At 41.7% G+C, this 26,789-nt stretch overlaps 1 protein-coding gene and 1 long non-coding RNA gene across 10 annotated transcripts in view; one reads left to right on the top strand and one right to left on the bottom strand.

Moving 5' to 3' along the window:
* Positions 1-26,789, bottom strand: part of LOC102161179 (uncharacterized) — a 708,589-nt gene that overhangs the window by 627,866 nt on the left and 53,934 nt on the right. For 3 of the 6 annotated variants that reach the window (XR_014844201.1, XR_014844206.1, XR_014844204.1), the window contains one exon: positions 24,557-25,986. The exons of 2 other annotated variants lie outside the window; for them this stretch is intronic. This is a non-coding gene — a long non-coding RNA (uncharacterized LOC102161179). Of the gene's footprint in view, positions 1-658; positions 1,161-24,556; positions 25,987-26,789 lie in introns of those variants that run through there. One more of the 6 variants, XR_014844209.1, reaches the window with a different exon arrangement.
* LOC110259923 (uncharacterized) overlaps positions 24,828-26,789 on the top strand; it is an 85,101-nt gene continuing 83,139 nt past the window's right edge. For all 4 annotated transcript variants that reach the window (XR_014844190.1, XR_014844188.1, XR_014844194.1 and 1 more), the window contains exon 1: positions 24,828-25,212. The gene's annotated coding sequence lies outside the window, so the exon portion shown is untranslated. The remainder of the gene's footprint in view (positions 25,213-26,789) is intronic.

Raw genomic sequence — 26,789 nt, 5'->3', positions numbered from 1 at the left:
ACTACCCCTGCTGGATCATTCGAGGCCAGAAGTGGCTGATTCTACTGGGACGTGACCTTTTAGAGCAGGAAAGACCGCAGGCAGAGAAGCCATAACCCTATACGTTAACAGCGAATTGTTATACTCAACTTCCAACTGGGTAGAAGAAAACAAGGATGAAATTTGCAAGAGGAGACATTAAGGTTGATAGCAGAGAAACTGTGATCTCTTGGATATTTATTCGACCGGTGCTTAGTAAACACCGCGGGCCAGGAACTGTACCAGACCCAGGGGCTAGGTACCAAGGCATGAAGCTCCACCTATAGAGAACTCTCGAGGTAAGAGAGTACATCATTGAGAAAAGCTGCGCCGCTTGAGTCTCCAGGCTATTAAAAGAGTGCTCCTTCTGGAGAACTTTGAATACACTAGAGCCCAAGGCCCTCAAACTATTCTTGAACATCCTCTAAATGCTACCCAGCCCTTGCCTGCACGATACTCCAGGCATTAGCCTTAGGTTTCTTGTTACTTCTGGGAATGTCCACTTCATCTTAGGATGTCACTTATAAAAGACAGCTAGAAATGAGTCAGTCAGCTTTGTGTTTTGTTGTGCTTCTTTTAATCAAGTTCAGGAACCATCCAGCCAGTTTTCTCTGCCAGTGTATAGAGACCCAGGACTTACCAGCGCTCAGAATGAAAAGTCGTCAGTCGGGCGTCTCCGGTGTGAGGCTGCATTGTTCCCTCTGTGGCCGTCGGTTCTGCAGACGCAGTGCTGCTGGATTTACACAGCAGCCCCTGGTTCTGGGCCACTCAGAGAACATCGCACAGCAGTCCTGATGCACTACTACACTTTGACAAGGAAATCAAATACTGTTCCCTGGTGGGAAAGTTAAAGCTCTGTAAGAGGGCTTAACCTGCTGCACGGAATTAGCCATGAGAGAATCCTGAGCTCCTAATTCCCAGTCTCGTGTGGGAAACAGAAAACCCACAGCCCAGCAGTCAGAACTCTCCAGGCGCCATCCCAGAATCACCTGTTTCCAATTATTCCTGTTTGTGCGTTGAGTTCCCGATTAAGGTCAGAGTCGCGAGAACAGAACCAGAAGAAAGCAGAATACTAAAATTCCTTTTTCTTTTAACGGCCTGAGAGTGCTTGGGGCCACTCCTATGGGAAACCTGGCAATGACAGCCTCTTCTCCCCAGATAAGCGAGCCGGCCTTGGAGGCACCGGAAACAGCCTTAGCCAGAACCAGGCTCACATGGGCCTTGGGTTCTTGACCATGGAAACCCCTCCAGATGGTCTTTTGCTTGTCATGTCTCTTTGATTGGCTGAGGGCAGTTAAGGGATCTCAGTGGGGAAAGATAACCAGGGGCTTAATACAAATTCACTGGGGCTTTAGGGCATCAGCCGACTAGAGTGGGAAACCCAATCTCACCCCAGCCCCCGCTGGCTCCCTTCCAGGGAGGTTTCGATACCAAAAGCAGCAGAAGGGCTGCTTTCTAACAGGGCTTCTCCAACCCAGCCCTGCCTGGGAGCCTGGGGTCTGTGATGTAGGGTCCCCCACAGGGGCTTAGGTGAAGTGCCACTTGCTTTTCCATGAGAAAGACCTTCCTCAGAGTCAGCAGTTTTGAGTATGACTTTATTTCCACTGTTCTCTTCCTAGAACTTGTCATTGTGAGGGTTTTCCCCCAAAATACAGATGGATCAAACTTGATGCAGCATCATATCAAACAAAGTCCATCGACCGTTGCCATTTTTTTCCTAAGAACAGCTAACATGCATCCTGCCATCCACCCTTCTACCTGGAAAGGTCAGTTAACAGTGTCCTGAGGCTCTTCCACATTGAGGTCCCACCATATATTTCACACTCGTTAGATGAAGGACCTTAGGAAAGCTACTTAATTTATGTAAGCCAGTTTTCCCATCTGTAATATGAGGATGATAATACTCCCTGTGTCAGGGTTGTAAAGATTAGATGAGAAAATGTAACCATTTGGCAACCACCACAGTAATCACTGTTTCAAGTGAAGAATGATCAACCAAGATGCTAAAATTAGTGGCTGAAAGTATGATAAGAAACAGAATATTTACAGAGTCTCAAAGAATGTGCCCAGGAGATACTTATTAAATACAAAAGGGAAAACAGTGACTTTACAGGGAAGAAACAAGCAGATACCACCCTAGTGAAGATACCCAAGGCCATAGCATCACCAGTAATAGGACGGATCTACATCACGTGCCTCCCAATTAACAGGACTGAGAACACAACAGCACAACCACCTGCCAAAATCTCATAACCTGTATCTAGTCATATGGAAACACCAGACAAACCCCAAAAGAGACAGACTAAAAAACAACTGACCCAAATTCTGCAAAAATGTCAAAGTTGTAGAAGAAGTAGACAGAATAATGTGCTTTCCCCTCCCCCAAATACCTGGAAACTGTGAATAGGTTACGTTGCATGGCCAGAGGGTCTTTCCAGGTGTGGAGATTATCCTGGACTACCTGGGTGGGCCCAGCCTAATCACATGAGGCCCCAAAACAGAGACTGCCTTCCCCAGCTGCGTCAGATGTGACAATAAAGAAACATCAGAAAGATGCAACCATCTGAGAGGGACTCAACACAACTGGCCATTGCTGGCTTTGAAGAGGGAGGAAGGGACCACACCTCAAGGAATGCAGGGGGCATCTAGAAGCTGGAAAAGGCAAGAAAACAAGTTATCCCATAGAGCCTCCAGAAAGGAATGCAGCCCTGCATTCCTTTAATTTTTGCCCAGTCAGACCATGTCAGACTTCTGGCTTACACAACTAAAAGACACTAGACTCGTGTTGTTAAAACCACTAATTGTATGGTAAACTGTTACAGCAGAGTGGAAAACCAATACAGAAGTGAAAGAAAACAAAGAATGAGTACCTGTTGAAGCTTAAAGGAAACTAAAGAGGCATGACAAATATATCAATGTATGATCCTGGACTGAATCCTGGACCAAAAAGAGAATACTAGCTGTACAAATGAAAACTGAGTGAGATCTGCAGTGGAGATTACATTGTATCAGTGTTAATTTCCTGGTTGGGGCCATTGTGCTAGTCCTGGAAAAGAATAATCTTATTTTAGGAAATACACACTGAAGAATTTAAAGAGGCATCTTATCTGCAACTTACTATCAGTGTTTCAGAAAAAAAAAAAATCGATGTGTGAGAGAGATATATAGGGAGATAATATATACTAGGCAGGTTGATATATAGATAGAGATGGCTAAATGGAGAAAAATGATAATGTACAGAGAGAGAAAAAGAAAGAAGTGTGGTAAAATGTTAGCATTTGGTGAATTTGTGTTGTGACGGGTACACATAAATTCTTTGTACCATTACTGCAACTTCCTTATATGTCTAAAATTTTTCAAAGAAATTTGAAATACGGAAAAGTGAAAAATGCATGTTATGCACTCAGTACTCAGCTGGCATTTACCATATTCCCAGTGAATCTAAACTTCTTTTTTTTTTCTTTTTTTGTCTTTTTGTTGTTGTTGTTGCTATTTCTTGGGCCGCTCCCGCGGCATATGGAGGTTCCCAGGCTAGGGGTCGAATCGGAGCTGTAGCCACCGGCCTACGCCAGAGCCACAGCAACGCAGGATCCGAGCCGCGTCTGCAACCTACACCACAGCTCACGGCAACACCGGATCGTTAACCCACTGAGCAAGGGCAGGGACCCGAACCCGCAACCTCATGGTTCCTAGTCGGATTCGTTAACCACTGCGCCACGACGGGAACTCCTTTTTTTTTTTTTTTTTTTTTTTTTTTTAAACTTCTCTTATTCTTTCTGTGTCTAGCACCAGTGCCCTCCTTGCCCATGACTGGAGAAAATGCAGTGATTAGGAGCACAGATCCTAAAGCCAGAGTAGGTCTGAATTCCGGTTTTGACACTGACTAGATGTGTGACTTTGGAAAAGCCACTTAAACACTCCAGCCTGCAGTTTATAAAAAAGGGGATAACATCTACATCAGTGTTGTGAGGCTTATATGAATGATGTGTATAAAGTACACAGAACAGTCCTAGGCATGTAATAAGCTCTATGGAAGTTGGGCAGCTACATAGCAGAGTATGAGGGGGCAGCAGAAGGACCCTTGTCTAAAGAGGGTCAGACTTCTCCAGCCTGTAGTTAGGGTTCTACCATGAGAGTTTATCATTCCGGCTTAGAATTTATTGTCTAAATTCACTGAGTCTTATCCACTATTTAGAGATTTGTATGTAAACATATCTGCCAGAGCCTTTACAAAGAATAGCTCCCTATGATAACAGAAGGACAGCAAACAACAAATAGTAAGTGTTGGCAAGGATATAGAGAAAAGGGAACCTCTGTGCACTGTTGGTGGGAATATAAACTGATGCAGCCAGAATGGAAACAGCAAGGAAATTCCTCAAAAAATTAAAAATAGAACTACCATATGATTTAGCAATTCTACTCCTGGGTATTTGCCTGAAGAAAATGAAAACACTAATTTGAAAAGATATATGAACCCCTGTGTTCATTACAGCATTATCTATAATAGCCAAGATATGGAAGCAACCTACACGCCTATCAATAGACGAACAGATAAAGAACGTATGGTATATAGAGATACATATATACCTATATACTATGGAATTTATGGAATATCATTCAGCCATTAAAAAGTATGAAATCTTGCCATTTGCAACAACATAGATGGATCTAGAGGGTATCATGCTTAGTGAAATAAGTCAGAGAGAGAAAGAAATACCACAAGTACCATACGATTTCACTTACATGTGGAATCTAAAAAAGACAGAGCAAATGAACAAACACAACAAAACAGAAACAGAGTCATAGAGAACAAACAGGTGGTTGCCAGAGGGGAGGAAAGTGTGCGTGGTGAGAGAAATAGGTGAAGTAGGCTAAGAGGTACAAACTTCCAGTTGCAAAATAAATGAGCCAAGGGTATGAAATGTACAGTGTGAGGAGCAGAGTCAATAATTGTGTAAGGCCTTCGTGTGGTGACAGACAGTAACTAGACTTAGTGTGGTGATCATTTTGAAATGTATAGAAATATTAATCACCGTGTTGTATAACAGGAACTACAACAGTGTTGTAGGTCAATCACACTTCAAAACAAGCTAACAAACAAATCCACAGAAAAAGAGATCATATATGTGGTTACCAGAGGTGAGGGTAGTGGGAGGAATAACTGGACGAAGGTGGTCTAAAGGTACAAACGTCCAGTTATAAGATAAATAAGGGAGTTCCTGCCGAGGTGCATTGGGATCAGCACCATGTCTGGAGCACAAGGTCAATCCCTGGCCCAACACAGTGAGTTAGGGATCCAGCATTGCCACAGCTGTGGCGTAGGTTGCAACTGTGGCTCACGTCTGATCCCTCAACCTGGGAACTCCATGTACCATGGAGCGGCCAAAAAAAGAAAAACAAAAAAAAAAAAAAGATAAGTAAGTACTAAGATGTAATGTACAACATATAAATACAACTAATGCTGCTGTAAGTGATATTATGAAAGTTAAGAGAATATATTCTGAGTTCCCATCAAAAGGAAAATTTTTTCCTATGTCTTTAATTTTACATCTATATGAGAAGACAGATACTCACTAAACTTACTGTGGTAATCATTTCATGATGTCTGTAAGTCAAAACAGTATGTTGTATATCTTAAACACGTATTGTGCTGTATGTCACTGATATCTCCATAAAACTCAAAGAAAAAAACAAAAACACAAAGGGGCCAATCCTAAAGAGTATGTTTCACTCCAAAGAGAGTAGCACTGAAAAAGTAAATGCCAGAAGGAAAGATAAACTGGTGACTATAAATCAATTCAATTTTATTATCTGAGGGCCTAACACTCAGAAAAGATCACATACAAAGGAACCAAAATCACACTGACATCAGACTTCTCAACAACAACACTGAATTCAAGAAGACAATGGATTAAGTTTTAAAGTGTTGAAAAATAAGAACTTTGAATCTATTTCATTATATTTATATGAACTGTCATTCAAATGTAAAGGTATAATAAAAGTATTCTTAGAACTATATACCACCTGACATTGCCATAAGCTGTGGTGTAGGTCGCAGGCCAGCAGCTGCAGCTCCAATTCTATGCCTCGCCTGGGAATCTCCATAGGCCACGAGTGTGGCCCTAAAAAGCAAAAAAAAGAAAAGAAAAAAGAAAAGAAATATACCACCTGAAAGATCTGTCACATAAAAAAATCCATATTGAAAAATTTTCAGAGAAAGAACTCAAATATGAGAAGAAATAAGATCAAGACAGCCTGCAAAATATACAGAGAGGAAGGATAATCAAACTTTATTGTTGTCTTAGTTATTTTTAATTAAGGGCCAGGGCTAGATAAAAGAAAAAAGAATATACATCCATAACAAAAAATGAAAATCCTGGTCAATACTTTCATGAGTAGCCTTTTAAAATAGGAATATAGAAAAGTTAACTGGTTTAAGAAACCAATAGGAATAAACAGAAACATGATCTTAAGTTAAAGGCAAACGTCAGAAGAACAAAAATAGAATGCAAAATCCTTAAGGTGCAGAAGAAACATCAATTCATTCAAAAGAAAAATGGAAGAGAAGAATATAGGAAAACAAATGGAAAATATAAGATAGCAGAAATAAATCTGATTATAATAGGAAGTATATTAAATCTAAATGAGTCAAACTACTGAACAAAGAAGACAGTCCTGCTGATTTAAAAATCTAAGGTCCAGGAGTTCCCATTATAGCTCAGCTGGTTAAGAACCTGACTAGTATCTGTGAGGATGTGGGTTCAATCCCTGGCCTCCCTCAGTAGGTTAAGGATCCAGCATTGCCACAAGTCACAGATGTGGCTCGGGATCGAGCACTGCTATGGCTGCGCTGTAGGCCTCAGCTGCAGTTCTGATTCAATCCCTACCCTGGAAACTTCCATGTGCCACAGGTGTGGCCATAAAAAGAAAAAGAAAAAAAATCTAAGTCCAACTATCTATTGCCTATATCGACAAGCTTAAAAGTCACAGAAAGGTTAACAGTAAAATGATCTTTCTTTATCACACCGTGTGTGTGTGTGTGTGTGTGTGTGTGTGTGTGTGTGTGTACAGTGCTCAGCTTAAACTTTTGTTCCATCTGTTCTAATAATTCTACTTCCTATGGTTATATGAAGCCCAGTTTTTTGAGGTGTTACATTCCTCAGGTATCCAGTCATCTTGACTCCTGAGCTCACATTTCCTGGAAATGCCAACTATTCAGTGGGGTGATTTATACTGGGGGTGGGGGGGCAGGGAGTGGTTGTGGCCAAGGGCATGCCCCCATCTGGGTGGAAGCAGCAACAGCCCAGGAGAGAGCCCCAGGCACCATAGAATCACTGGGTCACTCCCTGCAAATCCTCAGGCTAGGACTTCACTGCTAATTTGAGGGAGAAGCATCGTGGAGAGAATATGACTTCCCGGAGTGAGTGTCTCTCACCACCACACAATGGAACCACCTTGGAGAGGCTTTAAGGTCCTAAAGCCTTGGTCCCACACCCAGAGAATCTGACTGGCTCACTGGTCTGGGGTGAGGTCTGAGAGATGGGTTTGTAAAGCTCCCCAGTGATTTAACGTGCAGCCAAGGTTGGAGCTGTCTGCATGGTGTAACCCACCTGTCCTGAGGGTACAGAGAAGCAAGGGGCCCAAAGCCTGAGGTCATGCCACATGTGTGTTCTCAAGCCCTCTCCCAGCAGAATTCAGGCCCTAACTGGCGTCCTGCTGCCTGAGCTGGTTCTCAGTTAAGGGACTGACAATGGGGGTCCCAAAGACACATTTATCCTATCCCCTTCCTGATGTCCCAGCCATGCCCCACTCCAGCCTAAGACACACTCACACCCACAGTCTCCCTCAAGGTTCTCCTCTTGTTGGGGTTTTGTTTTATTTTTGTAGTGTTTGTCGTTTTTGTTGTTTACCTCCTGGATTCCATGTTTTCCTACAGTTTCCTCAGAATCGGTTTTGGAGAAAGGAGCCAGTAGCTCATTTAGTTTGCCATTTGGCAAAATCCCAAAGTCTAAAGGCCAAAAGGTTGCCTGCTTGTGGGCTTTTTTAAGAAAGACAAATGCCCTGGGAGGGAGAACAGGAAAACTGCTGAAAAGCAGAAATATGATCAACAATTGCCCTAGCAGACTTGGAGAAGCCAAGTCCTAAGCCAAGAGTGGGAAAGCTAAGAACCGGTGAGATTTACACCGCAGGCCTCTAAAGAGGCTCCGGATTTGGCAACAACAGAGGCCTCTAGGACTGTGGAGGGAAGGAGAGAAAGCTGAGATCCACAGGACTGGATGAGAGCTGTCTGGGAGGCAACAAGGACCCTGGCGCATTCTGCTGGCACACCAGGGGCTCATTCTCTGTAGAGGAGAAATCTGGACATGAGGTCAAGCAGCATAGTTGAAGACGTGGGCTCTGTATCAAAAACCTAGGGAAAAGTGAGCCCATACAAACTCAATGTTGTGAGCCAGGAGGACCAGCCCTCTTTTCCCAATCAACTCCAGAAATCCAAAGCCAGACCTCTACTCTGCAGGTAAGGGACTAGCCACTTTCTCTCTGAGGAGTATGACCAGCCCAAGAGGAAAGGTCTAGGCTCCAATTTCAGGTTCCCTAACAAATAGCCATCTTACAGTGAAGATCAAAATTGACAAGCCCCACCCAAGCAGGTTGGTAGTCCTCACTTTCAATCATGATTGGAAAAGACAGGATGAAAAGATGTCCAAAAACACACTCTAATACAGAAGATGGAGGCGAGCAAAATAAACATAAGGCAGCAGCTTGAAGGAAATAAACAAACAAAAGGCAGGGAGAAGAAAGTTTAAAAATATATAACTATTTATCACAGACTCAGAGAAAAAAGACAAGATATTGCATCCAAGGTATAAAAATAGGTTCCTATTTTTTAAAGGAGGAAGAGGATATTCTAACCAAAAAAATCTTAGAAATCAACAGCATGAGAGCAAACATTAGCTTCAGAAAGAATAACATATTAAGAATTTTATATCATTTTATTTATTATAGAATACTTAGGAGACAAACGATTTGTACACTGAAATCTATGAAACACTGATGAAATAAATGTTGAAAGATATAAGTAAATGGAAGACATCTCATGTTGATGGATTGGAAGACTTAACATTGTTAAAATATACAGATGGTAAGATATACATTTACCCAAAATTATGTACAGATTTAATGCAATCTCTATCAAAACACCAACATTGATCTTCTTCAGAAATAGAAACACTTGTTCTAAAATGCTTATGGAATCTCAAGTGATCCAAAACAAAAGCCAAAACAATCTAGAAAAAGAACAAAGTGGAAGAGTTCACAATTCCTAATTTCAAAACCCATTACAAAGTTACAGTAATTAAGACAGTGTAGTACGGGCTTAAGGACAGACACATAGAACAATGGAATAAAAAAGAGCCCAGAAATAAACCCTTACATATACGATCAATAGATTTTTTTTCCTTTTTTTTTCTTTTTGCTTTTTTTAGGACAGCACCTGAGGCATATGGAAATTCCCAGGCCAGGGGTCGAATCAGAAGTACAGTTGCTGGCCTATGCCACAGCCATAGCAATGTGGGATTTAAGCCACATCTGCAACTTACCCCACAACTCATGGCAACACTGAATCCTTAACCCACTGATGGAGGACAGGGATTGAATCCACATCCTCATGGTTACTAACTGGGTTTGTTACCACTGAGCCATGACAGGAGTTCCTATGATCAACTGATTTTTGACAAGGGTGCCAAGACCAATCAATGATTAAAGGACAGTTTTACCACAAATGGTGCTGGGAAAACTGGTTATCCACGTGCAAAAGGATGAAGTTGGACCTTTACTTAAAATCATGTGTAAAATCTACTCAAAACAGATCAAAGACCTAAATTTACAAGGTTCATAAAAACTGCAAAACTCTTAGAAGAAACCACAGGGGGAAATCTTCATGACACTGAATTTGGCAATTTCTTGGATATGAAAGCAAGAGCACAGGCAACAGAGGAAAAAATAGATAAATTGGACTTTATCAAAATTAAAACCTTTTAGGAGTTCCCCTGTGACACACAGTGGGCTAAGAACTGGGTTTTGTCACTTCAGCAGCTCAGGTCACTACTATAGTACAGATTTGTTCCCTAACAGGGAACTTCCACATGTCATGGGTGCAGCCAAAAAAAATATTAAAACCTTTTGTTCATAGAGAAAAAATGCAATGCATAAAATAAGAGAAAATATTTGCAAATCATATATCTGATAAGGAATTAACATCCAAAATATATAAATGACTCCTAAAATTCAAGTGATAAAACAATTTCGTTCAAAATGAGCAAAGGATTAAATATCTCCAAATAAGATATAAAAATAGCCAATAAGCACATGAAAAGATGCTCAACATCATTAGTCATTAGGAAAATACAAATTAAAATCACAATGAGGTGCACTTCACATTACTTTTTAAAATAATAACACCCCTGGTCCAAGAACTTTCATATGCCACAGGTGTGGTCATAAAAAGAAAAAAAAAAAAATCAATCAATGGAAAAATGGGCAAAAGACCTGAATAGACATTTCTCCAAAGAAGATATACAGATGGCCAACAAACACATGAAAAAATGCTCAACATCGCTGATTATAAGAGAAATGCAAATCAAAACTACCATGAGATACCACCTCACACCAGTCAGAATGGCCATCATTCATAAATCGACAAATAACAAGTGCTGGAGGGGCTGTGGAGAAAAGGGAACCCTCCTGCACTGTTGGTGGGAATGTAAACTGGTACAGCCACTATGGAGAACAGTTTGGAGATACCTTAGAAATCTATACATACAACTTCCATATGACCCCGCAATCCCACTCTTGGGCATCTATCCGGACAAAGCTCTACTTAAAAGAGACACATGCACCCGCATGTTCATTGCAGCACTATTCACAATAGCCAGGACATGGAAACAACCCAAATGTCCATCGACAGAGGATTGGATTCGGAAGATGTGGTATATATACACAATGGAATACTACTCAGCCATAAAAAAGGATGACATAATGCCATTTGTAGCAACATGGATGGAACTAGAGAATCTCATCCTGAGTGAAATGAGCCAGAAAGACAAAGACAATAACCATATGATATCACTTATAACTAGAATCTAATATCCAGCACAAATGAACATCTCCTCAGAAAAGAAAATCATGGACTTGGAGATGAGACTTGTGGTTGCCTGATGGGAGGGGGAGGGAGTGGGAGGGATCGGGAGCTTGGGCTTATCAGACACAACCTAGAATAGATTTACAAGGAGATCCTGCTGAATAGCATTGAGAACTATGTCTAGATACTCATGTCGCAACAGAAGAAAGGGTGGGGGAAAAAACTGTAACTGCAATGTATACATCTAAGGATAACCTGACCCCCTTGCTGTACAGTGGGAAAATAAAAAAAAAAAAAAAAAGAAAGAAAAAAGACAATTGTACATCACGTTCACAGCAGCATTATTTATAATAGCCAACAGGTAAACTCAACCCAATGTTCATCAACAGATGAAGAGATAAATGTCATATACACATACAATGTAATATTATATAGTCATAAAAAAGAATAAAATTATGATACATCCTGCAACATGGATGAGCCCTGAAAATGTTATGCTAAGTGAAATAAGCTAGACAACAAAGGACAAATATTGAGTAATTTCACTTATATGAGGTTACCTAGAATAGGCAGATTCATAGAAATGGAAATACAACTGGGATTAGCAGGGGCTGGAAGGAGGGGGAAATGAGCAGCTAATAATGTTTAATAGGTACAGAGTTTCTGTTTGGGATGATGGAAAAAAATCTGGAAATATAGTGATGGTTGCACAATATCACAAGTGTATTTAACACCACTGAATTGTACACTTAAAATGGCTAAATGCTGAATTTTGTTATGTATATTCTACCACAACAAAAACAAATAAACAAAATCATGACAGAAACAAAAATACTCAGTAGAGGGTTGACAGGTAAACTCAAGGAAATCTTCAAGAAAAAAAAGAGCAAAAGAGCAAAGAGACAGAAAACAGGCAAGGAAACAAATGAGAATCATATCCAAACAACAGGAATTCCAGAAAAAGTGAATAGGAAAAATGATGTAGAAAAATGAGAATCAGTACAGATTCCACAAAAGAGAACAGGAAAAATGGTGTGCAGTGGGGAGGGGTGAATTCCAATGAGATCATACAAGAAAATGTCCCTACACTGAAGGATATGAATTCCTATATTGCAAGCACCCACCAAATATCCAGCAACTGGCTAAAGACAGACCACACCCAGGATTATCACAGAGAAAGTGCAGAACCAGGAGGCGAGGGATCAAGAAACTGAGCAATCCAGGGATTGTACCTACCCTCCAATCCAGGTGGCTTGGAGGTGATGGAGAAGAGAGAGTCCAGCCGAGGTACCTGGGCCTATACCAGCACCCCAAGCTGGCCTCTGAGCAGGAAAGCAGAACATGTTGAGCAAAGTAAAGATTCCCAGCTTTTTATTCAATTCTCTCAGACTCCAGATTTCAACATCCTGCCTTTCCTTATCATCTGTGTGTGCACACGCATGTATGTTTAACGACTATGAATTCAGTGCCCCTTTGCACAGACTGCTGAATCAAGCATCAGCCATGGATTCCTATAATATATGATCCATGCCCTCAAGATACAACATTCCAGTGGAGAAGACATCCATCCTTTCCAGTAACAAAAGAATAAACCAGAGCCATGGGAAGAGGATGGAAGGCTGAAACAAAGTAAGCAGTCTATATTCTCAAAACAAAACATATGATTAACAGCTCAGCATCCTTGGCACAGGAGATGCTGGAGACACAGAAGATTCTTAGAAGCAGAAAACAGACTGGCTGCACCAGAAAGGAATCATTTAGTTGTAAATCCCTTGCCAATATTGGGACTGTACTCAGTAGCATTCCTGGTTTCTGTTTTAAGATAATCATTTCATAAACCAGAAAAAAAGTGAGATTGGAGGGGTCTTCCCTTCCCTCCTCCCACATAAGGACTAAAAATTTTGCCATTTGCATTCCTCTTTGCTCAGCCCTCCAAAAGTGCTCATTATGTGATAAACTCTGAGTGTTTCTGAAAAGATGGACAAGCCATAAACAATCTCAGGCAATATGTTGAGCTAAGATACTGCAGCCTATTCACTATGAAAGCTCAATTATAATCTATTAGTTCAACAATTCTCTTCCCATCAAAATTAAAAAATAAAAAGATTGTACATGACTAATGAGCTACTCTGCTCCATTGGGTCATAATCTGCATTTTAAGGTATCTATGTTCACAAGTGTGGAGTAAACTGAACTTCATCGGTGTTGTTACCGACTTTCTGATAATTAATGGGAATTTTTCAAATTGTCTGAATCTCTATTTAAATGATTTATATAATGGACCTTCAGAGTTGTTGTTACAATCTATCACATTGTAATGAAGTAACTTAGGTGTGTTTATTACCAATTTATAGTGAATATGGCAGGCTGAAGGTGACAAAAACTTTTTTTTCCCTCCCGCTTTCCTTACAGTTCTAACATTCTGTGTTAGAACATAACACATGACACATCTTAACACATGAGACATTTGTAGTTTGAAGCCAGAAATATTTTGTTTGGGGTGCTGGCCAGTCCCTGGTGATTTATGACATTATTTCATTACAAATAGCTGTAAGGACAACCATTGCTTACCCACGAGGTATTGTGCATTTACTCATAAATTTTCAGGAATGAGACAGTGTGTGTGCCAGGAATGATAGAATACTGTTTTCTTTTCCCTCATTCAACTCTCTTAAAACAAAAGGATGCTTTAGGAAATGGGGTTTAGGGGTCCAGCCTGAGCCCAAGCTAGCATGTGCATATCTTAGGTGTAAGCCAAAGCAGAGACCCCATGAACTCTGCTTAACTTTAACTAGAAGAGGAACAATATTCATCCTATCTCTTTAGCAATATGGCAGGACACCTACAGTAATGAAGCAGAGTTCTTGCAGAAATATAAACTCCTCTAGAGCCAATGAAGCCTTATTCAAATTTGCTATTCCTTAACTCTGTTGAGATTAGTGGCTGGCAAATGGAAGTTGCTCAATAAACACAGAATTTGAGGATTTGAGTTAATGTTCCTAAGTTGTGAAATATACATTTGAAAAATAAAAGCAATATCCAGGAAATCTTTATTTGAAAGGATCATGCAATAGGGAGGTCTTCTGCAATGATATCTGTAAAATGATTTGAGGTCTTAAGCATAGTATCATTTTGCATTCTTGATCTTTTCATTCTCTCTCACATTTCTTTAATGTAAATATGCAAAATGATGATTTTATCTGACTCATTTTGAAAGAACATAAAGGAAATCACACATTTATTTATTTATTTATTTTTAGCTGCACCTATGGCATATGGAAGTTCCCAGGTCAGGGGCCAAATGCAAGCAGCAGTGGCAACCTACACCATAGCCAGAGATCAAACCCATGCCACCACAGAGACAATGCCAGATCCTTACCCCCCTTCACCACAGCAGGAACTCCAGCAAATAATCTTTTTATAATTTTTTTTTTTCTTTTTAGGGCCACACCTGAGGCATATGGAAGTTCCCAGGGTAGGGGCTGGATTGGAGCTGCAGCTGCCAGCCTACAACACAGCCACAGCAACGCCAAATCCTTTAACCCACTGAGCGAGGCCAGGGATAGAACCCAAATCCTCATGGATACTAATTGGGTTTGTTATCGTTGAGCCATAACAGGAACTCTGGAAATACCTTTCTAAATCAAAGAATGCGATGTTAACAAATACATGTATTTCCTAATTCAGCAAGCTCAAATGTATGAAAGTATAGATTTTTCTAAACATAATGGGAATTCTCTATACCAATATTTCCATATTTGTGCACTGAAATTTTCACAATAAAAATATTTTCATTTAGAACTACTGAGTTTTACTAGATGGCTGTGTTATGCAGAGATTCACTCAGAATCATAAGACCCTCAAAGCACTTTTTTTTTTTTTTTTTTTTTTTGTCTTTTTGCCATTCCTTGGGCCTATGGAGGTTCCCAGGCTAGGGGTCAAATCAGAGCTGTAGCTACCAGCCTACAACAGAGCCACAGCAACACGGGATCCGAGCCGAGTCTGCAACCTACACCACAGCTCACGGCAACGCCGGATCGTTAACCCACTGAGCAAGGGCAGGGATCGAACCTGCAACCTCATGGTTCCTAGTCGGATTCGTTAACCACTGCGCCACGACGGGAACTCTTCAAAGCACTTCTTTTAATTGAAGCTTTAAATTTCTTTTTTCTTTTTTTTTTCTTTTGTCTCTTTTTAGGGCCACACTCGCAGCACATGGAAGTTCCCAGGCTAGGGTTGAATCGGAGCTATAGCTGCTGGCCTACATCAAGCCACAGCAACTTGGGATCCGGGCCACGTCTGTAACCTGCACCACAGCTCACAGCAACACCAGATCCTTAACCCACTGAGCGAGGCCATGGCTTGAACCTGTGTCCTCACGGAAACTAGTCGGGTTCGTGAACCACTGAGCCATAACAGGAACTCCTTAAATTTCTTACAATATGTTCTTCCCTTTTGTGTTCATTCACTTTCTTTCATCCAAAGTATTTTATAAGTTTGTTGTTGTTTAATCAAGGCTGCAGTCCACCTCTCCCTGTGCTACAGCTCCAGGCAACCACAGATCTGCTTTATGTCACTACAGATTATTTTACAGTTTATATACATAGAAAAATACACTCTTTAGTACCTGACTTCTTTCATTCAGCATGATGTAAAAATGTGCCCATGTTGCTGTACGGTTTGTCCCTTTTCACTGCTGAAATACTGGATACACCACAAATTGTTTATCTGTTTACCAGCTGATAGATATTTTGGGTTATTTCCAGGTTTGGGCTACTGCAATTAAAGCTACTATAGAACATTTGCATAAATATTAGCATGTCTATGTATTTTCAGTTTGGGAGGGTAAATATCTAATAATGGAATGCCTGGATCATATGGTTAGTATATGAGTAACTCTGTTAAGAAACTAACAGATTTCCAAAGTGGTGGTACTGCTGTTTTCTCAAAAGCAGTTCGTAAGAGTTCTACTTGCTCTACATCCTTGACAACACTTGGTACTGTTAGTCTTTTTTAATTTTAGCACTTCTGTAAGTAAATAGTGGTTTCTTATTGTAGTTTTTGTCTTTCTGCATTCCCTGATGGCTAATCATATTAAGCATCTTTTCATGTGTTCATTGGCCATTCATTTATATTCTCTTGAAAGGTGTGCAAATATTTTTTTAATTTTTGTATTGGATAGTCCTTTAATATTAATTGTAAGAGTTCTTTATATATTCTGGATGCAAGCCCTTTGTCAAATATATGTGTAGCAAATATTCCATTCTCAAGCTTTTCTTTTTCTTTTTTTTTTCTTTTTTTTTTTTTTTTGTCTTTTTGTCTTTTATTGTTGTTGTTGCTATTTCTTGGGCCGCTCCTGCGGCATATGGAGGTTCCCAGGCTAGGGGTCTAATCGGAGCTGTAGCTGCCGGCCTACGCCAGAGCCACAGCAACGTGGGATCCGAGCCGAGTCTGCAACCCACACCACAGCTCACGGCAACGCCGGATCGTTAACCCACTGAGCAACGGCAGGGACCGAACCCACAACCTCATGGTTCCTAGTCGGATTCGTTAACCACTGCGCCACGACGGGAACTCCAGCTTTTCTTTTTCTTAAGGGCATCTTTTGGAGAGTAAATGCTTTCAATTTTAATGAAGTTCGGTTTATCAATTTGTCTTTTTTGTTCATGTTTATTGGTGTCCTATCTGAGAAATTTTGTCTTTCCTAAGGTAAAAAAGATTTTCTCCTATGTTTTCTTCCAGTTTAGTAATTTTAGCTTTCCTATTTTATTTTGTCTGTTTTCTACAATTATTCTGAAAAGACGACTTAGCCAGGTATAGAAATTGAGTGTGGCAGATGTTTTCTCTTAGCACTTTCAAGACATTTTTCCATCATCTTGTATCTCACATTGCTGATGAAAAATCTGCTATCAGTCTGACTGCTGTTCCTTTCATTTAATTTGTATTTCTCTCAGAAATATATATACATATATATATATATGTATGTATGTATATTTTTTGGCCACACCCTGAGGAAGTTCCCAGGCCAGGGATTGAATATAAGCTGCAGCAACACTGGATCCTTAACCCACTGTGCCAAAGTGCAAACTCCTCTCTCAGACACCTTTTAATGTATTCTTTTTAGGGCCACACCCTCAGCAAATGGAGGTTTCCGAGCTATGGGTCTAATCAGAGCTGTAGCCACCGGCCTACCCCAGAGCCACAGCAACACAGGATCCAAGCCACGTCTGCAACCTACACCACAGCTCACAGCAACACCAGATCCTTAACCCACTGAGCAAGGGCAGGGATCAAACACGAAACCTCATGGTTCCTAGTCGGATGCATTAACCACTGTGCCACGACGGGAACTCCTCAGGATTTTTTCTTTTTCCTTTTTTTTTTTTTTTTTTTTTGTCCCTTTGTCTTTTGGGGGCTGCACCTGTGGCATATGGAGGTTCCCAGGCTAGGGTCGAATCAGAGCTGTAGCCACTGGCCTATGCCACAGCCACAGCAACACAGGATCCAAGCTGCATCTGAGACCTATACCACAGCTCACACCACCAGATCCTTAACCCACTGAGCGAGCCCAGGGATCAAACCCACAACCTCATGGTTCCTAGTCGGATTCGTTAACCACTGAGCCACGATGGGAACTCCTCTTTATTCTTGCTACTATGTAGTTTCACTAAGTTTATCTAAGTGTGAGGGATTTTTTGTTTCGCTTTGTTTTGTTTTGCTCTGCTTAACATTACGATGCCCCTTTTATCCCAGGATTCATGCATGTCTACCTTTAATTCTAGAAAAGACTTAGTCTTTACTTTTTCAAATATTGCTTCTCCTCCAATCGTGCCATACTCTTTTATAAATATCTATTAGTAACAACTTATAATTTCCCAATTTACCCCCCACATCCATCTTAAATTTCCTTTCATATTTCACCTTTTTTAATCTCCTATTGCTCCATTCCAGGTGACTTGCAAAGTTCTGGCTTCCATCTCACTCTCTTCAGCTATGTTCAGTTCTATATTTTATTTATAGGGGTTGCTTTTTAATTTCAGTGAATACATTTTTCATTTCCAAGATTTCTGATTCATTTTTGTTTACATTCACCTATTCTTAATGTAACTGCCTACTTAATTCATGTTTTTGTAGTTATTATTTTATGTTATTAAAAATGTAAATGTGTTTATTTTAGAATAATATTCAGATTCCTTCATTATTTTGTCTCTCAGGTTTTAGTTCTTAAAAGTTTTTTGATAGTTCATACTGCATGGGAGTTGCCCACCTAACAGCCACTCCCTCCCCATTTCTTTGCAATAAAACTCAGGGTTTTTTGGGGGGTTTTTTTGGTTGGTTGTTTGTTTTTTTGTCTTTTTGCCATTTCTTGGGCCGCTCCTGTGGCATATGGAGGTTCCCAGGCTAGGGGTCGAATGGGAGCTATAGCCGCCAGGCTATGCCAGAGCCACAGCAACGCGGGATCCAAGCCAAATCTGCAACCTACACCACAGCTCACAGCAACGCCAGATGGTTAACCCACTGAGCAAGGGCAGGGATCGAACCCGCAACCTCATGGTTCCTAGTCGGATTTGTTAACCACTGAGCCACGACGGGAACTCCCAGTCTTTATCTTGAGTGGCAATGTGTCCAGCCAATAGATCTGATTGGTCTAAGTCAGTTGTGACTATTGCTTTCCCTTTACCAGACATTCAATGTCCCAGTCTCCCCTGGAACCAAGAGAAGCCATGTGAAACAGTTCTGCCTAAAAAGCTATGAGATATTCTGCTTGGACAGAATTCCTGGGAAGATAGGAATTGTGATATGTGGAGCTGCAGCAGCCATCTCACAACCATAAAGCAAGAAACAAACTCAGCAGAAAAAAAAAGAGAAACCTTGGATGGCACTGTTGAGCTGTCAGACCATCCTTAGACAGCCTGCCTCCAGTTCTTATTTTTAATGAAGATAACAAATGTCTGTAAGGTTTAGGACACAATTACTTGCTGCTAAAATCACTCCAAACTGGTAGTGGAGGCTCCCCCCGCCAACACACACAAGCCTCAGCCTAGCTCCTAGGAGACCTGCAGCTCAGAAGTACAGCCTCTCCTCGCTGAGCATTCCTTATGCCTGATGCCAAGCCAGGAAGAACTTGGTCCACCTCCCTGCCACGCAGGTACCTTGCTTCCACCCTCTGCCACAGGCGAGCAGCTTGTTACCTGCTGAAACCCCAGATGGGCTGGTTGGAATGTTCTCAGCTTCCAGTCACAGGCATGGAAGCACAATGCCAGCCCTGGTTTCATGACAGGAGGCTCAAGCAGGACTCACCACTCATCCACCTCTGATCCCTTCCCACTTTAAAATCCTTCATCCCCACTTCCCACAGGCCTCCAGCTTCTGTGAAGCTCTCTGCTTCCAGCCTCTGCTCCCCCAATCCCGGGAGGTTTTCCTCCTTTCCTTTAGCACAGCTATGCAATTCCAACTATTGTTTATAAGTCGTACACAAATTCTGTACATGCAGAAAAGAAATTTCCACATCTACTCACTTTGACATCTTGCCTAAAGCCCATCCCAGTGCATTTTACAATTGCTGTATTGCTATATTTGAGATGAGAGTCTTACAAACTAACTTACTCTTGCAAATATTTGGAAATGCATAAAAATATAAAAGTAAAAATCTGGAGTTCCTGTCGTGGCGCAGTGGTTAACGAATCCGACTAGGAACCATGAGGTTGCGGGTTCGGTCCCTGCCCTTGCTCAGTGGGTTAACGATCCGGCATTGCCATGAGCTGTGGTGTAGGTTGCAGATTTGGCTTGGATCCCGCGTTGCTGTGGCTCTGGCGTAGGCCGGTGGCTGCAGCTCAGATTCGACCCCTAGCCTGGGAATCTCCATATGCCGCGGGAGCGGCCCAAAGAAATAGCAACAATAGCAACAACAACAACAACAAAAGACAAAAAAAAAAAAAAAAAAAAAGTAAAAATCAACACTAACCTATCACCACTGTTAGCATTTTGATACATTTCTTTTTCATCTTTTTTCTGTGCATATTTATAAACATATTGTTTTATAAGATTGTGGACTAATGCAACACACAGGGTAATATCTTATTTTTCATTCAATATATTGTGGAAATTTTCATATATATATTTTGTTTTTAAAATATACAGTATGTTTAAAACAAAACAAACCTCATAGATATAAAAAACAGAACGGTGGTTGCCAGAAGGGTGGGCAAAATGGGTGAAGGGGGTTGAGAGGTACAAACTTCCAGTTACAAAATAAACAAGCCATGGGGATATAATGCATAGCATGGTGACAACAATCACTAATATCGTAGTGCATGTTTGAAAATTGCCAAGAGAGTAAATCCTAGAAGTTTTCATCACAAGAAAAAAAGACTTTTTTGTAACTTTGTAGGGTGATGGATGGTAACTAGACTTACTGTGGTGATCATTTTGTAGTGCATACAAATACTGAATTATTATGTTGTACACCTGAAATTAATGTTTTATATGTCAACTATAGCTCATTTTAAAAGGAATAAAATATGTTTGTTAATTACATAAAATATGTAAATAATACTCTATGATAGGTATCTATATATCATAGACACCATAGATATATCAAAATTATATATCATAATTTTCCTACTCCCCTATTATGGATATTTTTGTTGTTTTTAATTTGAACCTACTATACATAATGTTGCATCATAAATATTTCAATATTTCCTTAAGATAGAGCCCTAGAAATAGGATTACTGAGACAAAAGATATGAACATTTTAAAAATATACATATACATATTGCCAAAGTGCTTTTCCAACACATGTTCATCCTCTCAAATGCTGAGTGTAATACTGTTTTAATCTTGCCAATTTGAATGATAAAAAAAGTCTCAGTGTTCTTTTAATTTACATTTCTTTGATACTCTAAGTTTGAACATTTTTCATATGTTAATTAGCCATTTGTCTTTCCTTCCAGTGCATTTTAAATAAGACTGTATTTACTTACAACTCTACAAAAACAGTTATTTCACAAATCAAATCAAAATACCTGATTTTAATGTATAAACCAGCCTCAAAAGAGATAATGGAGATCTCTCTTGTACAAGCTTGTCTTCATTGTATTTCAGATCCAAATTATAACTGGGCTCAGTCTTTACGTAATTTACAATCAAGGGTGTAGAAGAGAAGAAAACGCTTGTATATAAACACAAGTGACCAAGTTACATGCACATATATAATTATATAGAAAAAGATCTATATAGATATATATACTTGTATGAAGGGTATATCTGTATACAAATAACTTGTACATATAATTAATCACAGGTGGAAAGGATTTTTGATCTGTAAACTTCAATACAATCATGCATTTCCATACATTTCCATAGTTTCTGGTCATGGGCAAACGTGTTCTGAAATCCATTAAAAACTGCAGTTGATATGCCCATTTAAAAATTTTATCAGCCGCCATTTTGTCTTATAAACCACAAATCAAACCTAACACGTATCTTAACATGAGCTAAAGACAAATGCTACGTGGCTGATTTAAGAGTCATCACTGTGTACTCTCACTGAGAAAGCAGCAGGGGTTAAATACTGTTTATGGAAACTGAAACACTAACTTATTCAAGGAGGTTTTAGGGGGACCTAAGTCTGACCGCAGGTAGATTTTTAAGCCACATTGAGGAGATGGGGTATTCTTCTGAGGAGAGAAACAGGAAAGACCTTATGTTTGGAAAGACAGAGAAGGGGGATGGTTACATACAGGGCTTGGGAAACTCCTGGGTCCAAACCCTGGCTCTGCCCCACACCAAGATGTCCTTGCACAAACACTAGATCCTTCTGCCCTCGTCACAGTTTTACTTTTAGGATTTAAAAGCAACCCACCCAATGTTCATCCAACATAGGGTAGGTGCTCAACAGGCGTGGCCTTCATTATTATGACAATGACAAAGCACGATAACCAGGAGGCTGGACGCACTGACACTCACGGGGAACCAAGGCAGGGATGGCTTGGGGCTGATGAGCAGCATCAAGGGTCACATGAGGGCAAGTGGAGGTGGGGCCAAGCTCAGGATCACAAAAGAGCTTTAAAGTGACCATGTGGCAGTTGAGTCCCTTCAAGGTCTATGGTGCGTGACATGATGAAAACAAATCCAGAGACCCTCCTGTCACTGTAATGAAAACAGCCTGCCGGGAAGTGTTTTACTGAATAATGAAAAATCACCTGGCACCGTGCAGGGGACCGTGACCTCACAGAATAAACAGGACCCAAATGCCCGGCTCCAGGCGGGGAGCCAAACTCAGCCTGCAGCAAATAAATGGCTGTAGAACCAGGCTCACTTTGCTAAGATGTGACTTTTATGGTGACTTACTCAGGTTTGAGGTAGGCTGCTGGGTAGAGACAGGATGTAATAATAACGTGCCCCATGCGCAGACCAGAGCTGCTCCGTTTCTGGATTTGGTCCTACGTGTATCACAAATAATTAGCATCACTGTCTCTGTATCTGGCCATGACACTGGCTTCTCAGATGACGCATTTCTGCCTGATGGTACCAGTGAATCTCTGCAGCATCCCCAAATTTCCAGACAGCCTATTTCTCCCATATTTTCTCAGGAAGGCTTATGAAGACTGACACATGAGTCCACTAGGTAAGTACCTAGAAGAACACTTCGAGTTAAAACACTTCGAGTTAAAGTGGTTTTTGGAAGTCTACGACACTCCCTCATGAAAACACAGAGTGGGTACCCTCATCCAAGTCTGCTAACATACATGTGCGTCCCATTCTCCACATTTAGGGGAAGGCCTTATGTTAATTCAGAGCTAGGGAAAATGCTGTATCAGGTTTTGTTGTTTATTATTTGAAGTAATTTTTAATTCCCTTCTTTCCTCTTCTAATCCTCTCCTTTCTGCTTTTGCAAGCACCAAAATACATAAACATTCATACTGTGGGCCCATTTCTTAACATACTTCTATTTCTTCTCTCAGTAAAGGCCTGGAAAATTACACCAACGAGTGAAGACAAAAATTTGCTGATATTTCAACCACTACTCTAGATCTTGATCATTACCAAAATATTTCACTAAATAATCAACCCAAGGAAACTAGAGTTATTCTTTCCATTTTTATGAAAAAGCTGAAATAATTGTTTCTTCAGGTGTTTCCTCAGGTCTTCAGTATAAATTACAAATTCTCCCTCAAGATAGTCTTGTATAGCTCAGACCTGATTAAATGGAAGAGCAGGATATCTATCTCAAAACAATCTTAATCATTTGCAGTTTGCACTCTTGTTAGTAAAACTTAGTTTTGATGCTCCTTAAATAGGGAAGAATCACCATGGGAGTCTGGGAAGGAACCAGATGTTAAATGGACAAAAGTTAAATCTTGGAACCTTAGTTGCCTCACCAATGAGTAGGCATTAAGAATAGTACCTGCTTCATATGATTTTGTCTGGCCTACTATTACACATACTGGATGTTACATTTATCATATAATATGCAATATTATGTATTGTATAATACTATTTTTATACACACACACACACACACACAGGTGAGACAGGCTCATTGCCTAACTCGCAGTAAGCATGTAATCACCCCGTCCCCCTCTTTCCTTTTTCATCATTGGGACATAATTTTTTTGAAACATGAACATGCAATTTTTCATCAGAGGGCCATGAAAATTCTTGATGTCTATGCACCTCCTACCTCCCTCACCCATCCCCCACCCCCACGCCAGAACTCCTCTCTGAACCTCAGCTCTCCAACCTTGTAAGGACTGAGAGGCTTGCAGGCAGATGTACTTAAGTACTTACTGATGATGAGCCAATATGTCATATCATAGCAGCTTTAAATAGACTTGCTTCACTCACAAAAACAAGGGCTAGAATATGTAAAATAATAGCCAGAAGCTCTGACACCGCAACTATGGATTTCACTGGGACCACATCTCATGCACAAATTCTTTCGTGGCTGCCATCTCACACTCATCCTGCGTGGTTCTCTCAACATCCTTTGAGGGTGGGCCTGATGTACAGTCAGGGTTGGCTTGCTTTCACGGACCATCTTATACCCACCATTCCAGGTCCGCCTCAGACCTCAGCCCCACTCCCTCTTGCAACGGAGGGAGACCACAGGCTCGGACACTTCAGGTCAGGGGTGACTCCGCCAAATAATGCACAGAATAACTTCCAGAAAGACTGAACACAAGAGCACCCCGAACGTTTCAGAACAAGGTCATTTCTAGAGCAGCAGAGGCCTGGGGTCAGCGCACGAAACCAAAGCCACAGGTGGTTAAGTGAGGCGGGGGGCACACAGAGCCAAGCCTCCGACGACAGACCCAAACCAAGAACTGTGTCTAGTCAAAGCTACATACAGGCTTTCAGTCAAAGATCTGGACGCCAGTCTACCCAAAAGCCTACCTTAGTCAGGGAGGAAGAGGCCATCCCAGGGAGTTTCAAGTACACCTGCAGGCGGCAAGGAAGGAGGCGGTGTGGAAACACCGCGCGGGAAAACACCCGACGCGGATGGAGACGGCGCAGGAAGACGGCGTCGCGGACGCAGACAGGGCAGCGGGATAGACGGACGGCAGCGGGATAGACGGACGGCGTCGCGGACGGAGACAGGGCAGAAGCGCGTCTTTGCGGCCAATCTCTTCGCAGACGACGTCTCTGCGGAAGGATCCGGCGCGGAGAGAGGTGAGCGCGGAAGGAGACAGCGCCGGACCGGACAGAGAGGCCGAGGCCTGAGGGGCTGGGCTGCGGCGAGAAGCTGGTACCCGCCCAGCCTTTATGTCAGCGCAAGGCCGTAACGAGGCCAGGGCTCCTCAGAGCCTCCCACGGACGAAAGGACTGGTTCCGAGCCGAATCCCCAGACGAAGCTGCTGCTGCCAGGTCTGGCGGGTTGGACCTGAAACAGGCGAAGGGCAGCGGCTCTGCACCCAGGTCAGGCCTGGCGTGTGGCGGCCGCCTGGTCCTCGTCCTTCTGGCGGATGAAGCAAGGCCGGGCGAGCCGAGTGGACGCGACCTTGAAGCCCAGGAGCGCCGGGGACTCCCCTGAAGGCCTTCCTTGGAGGCAGGTAAGGAGGAGAGGGTGTGGAGGCTGCTGGGAGGAACCAGGGAGAGTTCAGGGGCCGCCCGCCGTCAGGGTGGCGGGCAGGCGGGTTTGTGCGAACCACAGGACCCCAGGGCTATCTGACGCTCCAGGTTTTGCAGACCTCTCACGGGTCTGGACTAGCAAGAATTACACGGCAGCTTGATAAAACTTGGTGAGAGGTCATGGGGTTAGTGGGTCAGATCAGAGCACACCAGGCTTGGCAGCAGTGGAGACCGTAAGTCTCCCTTAAGGGGGACATGTTCCTGTTTTTCCTCCTAAGCATGTCCACGTGTGGCGAGAATGGTGCTAAATGTGCATTCAGGTGCCTGATCCTGTGGCAGATCGGAATGGCTGTATGATCATTGCTGGCCGGCGCTTGGGCACTGCATCCTCGCCTCCCTCCCGGCTCGGTGCCGGATGGCTCTCTCTTCTTACCTGTTCTTGACCCAGTCTGCTGCTCGATTTTTTCAAATAGTGGATGATGGCCACTATTTGTTCAGTTTCCCCCATCTCCTGGGCTTTGACAGTACAAAACTTGAATCCAGCCTTTTAACTAAAGTTAGATTCAACTTGTGTCTTGGCTCGTAAGATTTTGACAAGTTGGCTGCCCTGGCTTGAACTTCTATCTCTGCAAATACAAGGTCTATTGGAAATCAGGAGTTGTCACTTTTTTCCCCTGGGCAATCAACTGTACAATCACAAGGAGTGCTTACTATTGCCATTACTGTAACTCTGGAGATACAGACACTGTATAACTCTGTGGAGTGAAAAGAAAAGAAAAGCAAAAAACTCATAACTTAAGAAGCTGCCAGGGTTTCAAGCGTGGCCTTCAGGACCCCAGGATTGCTGAGCCACTAACATCCTAAACGCTTGGGTCTGAAAAGAGACATAATATGTATTAGCATTATCAGCAAAAGCGCTTCAGCCAACTCTGTTTTCATATTCCTCAACCCAAATTCCTTTGAAAACGAAAGTAAAAATAAAGCGATACTCTTCATCGTTTCCTCTAGACCTTGGGTCTGGATTAAAGAAAATCTGCTGACTTTGCTGACCTTCACAAAGGTGCCATGGGGGAGAGGCGAGGGGGAGTTGTTGGATCCCTGACTGGTGTGGGTCCTAATAGCTGAGCTTTGCTTGTGCTTTAGATATTTTCTTTCAAACTTGCCTTTTTGCTGTTGCAGCTGGGCTTGTCAGTTTTCAGTACTAATGGGTTGTGATGGGGTGTCAGGGGAAGTCAACAATCAATGCTTGGGGAAAAAAATGGTGAGGGTGGGAGGCCCATCACTGCTGACATGGTCAGGAACGGAAGTACAATGGCCTTCTTTTGTAGAAAAATAGACAAGAAATTCTCTGCTGTGTTTTGCTTTTAAGATTAGTATAGATTTTTATCCTTTGATGACTGGGCTGTCTGCTCTTCCCCACTTTAAACTTGCTTATCAAAAACCTATATTCTGGTTTTTAAATAACCACCTTACAATATAGTTAAAATTGTAATTCATGTTGTGGATTGTAGTTATTTCTTTCAGGAAGATAAAGCAAGATAGGGAAATTGCTGAAACA

Source organism: Sus scrofa, chromosome 1 (assembly GCF_054392235.1).
Source record: "Sus scrofa isolate SSC_HxYL_T2T_F1_AM1 chromosome 1, Sscrofa_HxYL_maternal_Yorkshire_Landrace_v2.0, whole genome shotgun sequence".
In the NCBI taxonomy this organism is placed as follows: domain Eukaryota; kingdom Metazoa; phylum Chordata; class Mammalia; order Artiodactyla; family Suidae; genus Sus; species Sus scrofa.
This window is presented reverse-complemented; position numbering and strand designations above follow the sequence as displayed.